Source organism: Diadema antillarum, unplaced genomic scaffold (assembly GCF_040938485.1).
Source record: "Diadema antillarum isolate AM-2024a unplaced genomic scaffold, OU_Dant_1.0 scf00000006, whole genome shotgun sequence".
Classification (NCBI taxonomy): Eukaryota; Metazoa; Echinodermata; class Echinoidea; order Diadematoida; family Diadematidae; genus Diadema; species Diadema antillarum.
This window is the reverse complement of record NW_027270895.1, coordinates 2,364,194-2,368,716: the sequence shown is the minus strand read 5'-3', so window position 1 is coordinate 2,368,716 and position 4,523 is coordinate 2,364,194.

Here is a 4,523-nt window from a genome sequence, read left to right as displayed (position 1 = left end):
CGAAGGCAATCCTTGGAACTGTGACTGTCAGCTAGAATCCCTCCGTCTTTGGTACTCCAGACTACAGCTGCTGGGAGATCACAGAGTTGACGTTGATAGTCCCATCTGTTATGAGCCGCCTTCTCTCGCTAGGCAGCCAATAAACGGAGATCTTGAGGGATTTTGCTCGAATTTAATCTTTAGCTCTATAACTGACTCAACAAAGAGCACAAACGGATTATTTGATGAAATGATCAATTTCACATCTCCAGATACAAGCAAACCAAACTCTCCTGGTAAAAGAAACCTGAAAGTAATTGTTCCGGTGACGTTGATTATTTTAACGTTGATTTCAGTGTGTGTGATAGTATGTGCATTGACACACAAATGCCGGAGTTCTAAGCGTAATTTGCAATCAAAAACCAAGACCACAAACGATCAACAACAGCCCGACAGCACGTCATATCCTCAGAGCGAGCTACGAATCGCCAGTGAGAATATATTAATGGGAAATGGGTCAGTAAATGAAGGAAGAGCAGTTAAACATGACAGGTGCGAGAGTGAGCCAATAACGAATGAGACTACTCCAATGATAAATTCCTCAGTGCAAGGAGCACAAGAAGCTCCAACGCATGAGAGAGAGCGACGAACCAACGAGACTACACCAAAAAAGACTAATGGATTTAAGGGTAATACGGCCGTAAAGGGAAGAAAAACGCTACCTGTGTCGTTCTGTTATGTATCAGAAGAGAAAGAGAAAGCCCGAAAGCAGTTATCATTTTGAGACTCATTCCCTTTCACTAGAACATAAAATCAAACATTTTGTCTCTGCTTCTTTCCAGTAATGCGGCGATGAAAGCTGATGAAGGAATGTATATTTTCGTGTACATGTATATTGATATGAACTGATGAATGATATTGCTTGTGGCCATGTTTAAAGTGCGTAGATCCCAAGGGAAGAAAAGGGGGTGTTTTGAATTAGATCAAACAAGATTGATTTATCAAAATTATTAATCAATGATTCATTCAAGTTTACAAAATGATTAAGAGCAAAATAGTGTTTTCCCAATTGCAGTTCATTGTCCACTGTTATGAATGGTGCATGATATCAAACACATTATACAACAATAATATCTGAAAAGGCCAGATGTTGTTTTTTTCTTTCACTTGCCCTTTGTATACACAAGTTTCGTGGACATGAGGGGTGGTGGTACACAAGTTTCGTGGACATGAGCGGAGGTGGTGCACATGGAGTGCATAAAGAACAATGTATAACTGCACATTCATGGGAAACTTCTTGCAGCAGACCATGAATCCATCTATTCATTCATTCAAGTTGCATGGGCACAATGTGCGTGTTCGTTATGTGCTAGTAATTTGCGTTCAAACTTCCAATCTGGAAATTTAAACAAAAAAGGTAACTCTGTGAGAAAACAGAAGTATTTGCAGGTCTTGTGTAAGAACGATTATATTACATTAAGTAAATTCAGATGTCGATCTAATGGACTACCCGTTAATAAGGGCAGGTTTGATGCAAGCCTGACGGATGAATTACATTGTACTATATGTTCATCTGCAGATATAGGGGATGAATTTCATTATATTAACATTTCTGTTTGTCCCTTTTGCCACAAAGAGATACTATCGTATTTACCAAGTAGCTTGACGGCCATTAGACCAAGTGCATTACACACGGAAACAAAAATGAAGCAATTAATTACTCAATTTTTTTTAAAAAAAATCGAGTGAAAAAAAAAATCACTCTTGAACGAGTGAATAGTAAAAAAAAAGTGAATTAGAGCGAAATTAGAGTGAATTTTGAGTGAAAATGTTCATTTTCACTCATTTTGGAGTGACCTCAGGGATCACTCCAAAATCTTCGAGTAATCCCTAAGGTCACTCTAAAACGAGTGAAAATGAACATTTTCACTAAAAATTCACTCTAATTTCGCTCTAATTCACTCTTTTTTGTATTCACTCCTTTAAGAATGAATTTTTTTTCACTCGATTTTTTAGAGAGATATGTTTCAAGACTGCACTTCTTTTAACGTACAGATGATTCTAAAAGTACTATTTGTATCACACTTTATTTTTTGCAGGTGTTTAATGTAAACTCTTCTTTTTGATTAATTTGAGGGATGCTTTAAAGAATATCACGGAACTTTTTTTTTAGAGCAAGTTCAATTTGTGTAATGTAGTGCAAGTGTTTTAGGCGACTAGGCTATATGGTATGGCATACACGTCCAATTTTGTACTCGTGACGTCTTGGTTGCAGATTGATGTAATATCGGCGATCTTGCCGTTTGAGCAAGATATATGGAGTGCAAAAATATGTACTTGTCTTCGATTTAAAACCAGATTCTTATGTACATTATCATGTATACATCATAACTATGCACATGCGTATGGCCTATATAGAGATACAATTTCATCACGGAAATACATTTATCAAAGAAATATTGACACACAGTATTATTGGAGTATGTTTCGTATTTGTCGGATGGTGCATGTGTACGTGGTACATATCATTGTTTTACATACAACATATATTCTTTTTAAGGGCCGATTATATTTTTCTAATAATTATATTCAATCTCATCTGTGTCCCCACCAAGGATCTCCGCATTGCTAATAAAAAACGGTCTGCCAATGTCAGTGATTGGAGATGTAGGGAGAATTCAGAAAATGAAACCGGAAGGTTACTAAGTATTCTCTAACTTCCTTAGATTTGAAATCAATCTATGATACTGTGGTTAGAGACAAATCTAAAAATTATAGACTGAGACAGTACATTGAATTCTAACTCTATTATATCGAGATTTTCAGTCTAATTTTAGAGTTGTTCCTCAGCTCAATGTATTAGGAATTTAGAGAGTACCAGTCAAAAAGTTAAGTACTATAATATATATTTTGTGTGCATATTGGAAAAGACAACAACCAAACTATATATATATATATATATACATATATATACTGTATATATCTATATATATATATATATATATATATACATATATATACTGTATATATCTATATATCTATATATATATATATATATATATATGTGTGTGTGTGTGTGTGTGTGTGTGTGTGTGTGTGTGACCCTGCACCTCAAAACAAACAAAAAGTCGCCAGACATGAATTTTTAGTTAAGACCATATTCTGAAAGAGCAGACTTTAAGCTTTAAAATGATGTATAACTCAAATCAAATGGACTCTCCTAACCTATCTAAATATTGGAAAGAAAGCACAAACTCAGGAAAAGAGTGAACTGAGAAAAGAGGCTCTGAAGTACAGTGTCTATTCAAGTATTTAATCTTTACCAAACCGTGCTGGCTGTGCAATGAATTTGACAAAAAACAGGAAGTAAACCACCAGAGTAACAACAATGAAAGGATTATCAGATTAAACTGAAATTAAACATGCCTCATTAACACATTCTGTCCATAATTAAAGCCAACTTTCAAAGCAGTAGCACTATCCTTTCAAAAGTTATTAGAGTTGAAATTGAAGAGTGTGGACAAGGTTTTTCAGAAATGAAAAAGGGATTCTAAAGACACACCTAATCACACTATTCTACCAAAAATGTTCGAGATAAACTGCTAAAAAAACACACTTTCCTGCCCGTTTTATGATACCAAATTTTAGCATAATGTAAAAGAAGACCCGCTCTTTCAGAAAATATGAAAAAGTCAAGTTCGACTAGGTTGACCCATTTCACTTATTTTCAGTCCTCACGCAAAATCTGTGTGTGCGACTTTATGTTCGTTTTGAGGTGCACGGTCACATATATACAAAACTTAGCATTTTCATCATTGCCATTTCTTGTATTGTTTTTTTTTCAAATCATAGAACCTGTAATGAGGGGAAATTACATTACACAGCACCCAGGCGTTAGCGCGAGGGAGTGTGTATGTGTGTGTGTGTGTGTGTGTGTGTGTGTGTGTGTGTGTGTGTGTGTGTGTGTGTCCATACGCGCGCAGAAGGTGGGACATGGGTGTGCGGGTAGAAAATAAGTTTCCCTTTCAGGGGAGCCTTCGACTGCTACACTGGGATCTAAATGACAGTGAGGTAAGAAACATCAATGACATTATCTCACTTCTCATTGGTCAGCTCATACGGCACAATCAGACAGTTATAATGGGCTTTAAAACGTAAGTAAACCATTGAAAAAACACTGCAAGGCACAAGGATAAAAACCAATCAATGTTTTACGATTTTTAGATAGTTACTGCAGCGTTGTAAATATAAATCGCAAAATATTGTTTTCAATGTAATCTTAAAAGAGATGGGCAAAATAAACAATGACATATTATTCGTATCCGTTCTCCCAAAGTTTGAAACCATCGATTTTATGTACCTATTTACTATTAATTTAGTATCTGTTCATCACAACATGTCAATACAGGATGTCTTGATCAGCATGAGCTGTTTTTCATCAAAGTCCTAAAATAAAACACAAGAAAACATGAAAATGGTCCAATCTTGGCAAAAATTATCAGCATTCAAATCAAGGTCAGCTGTAGTTACAGAAACAACAAAGC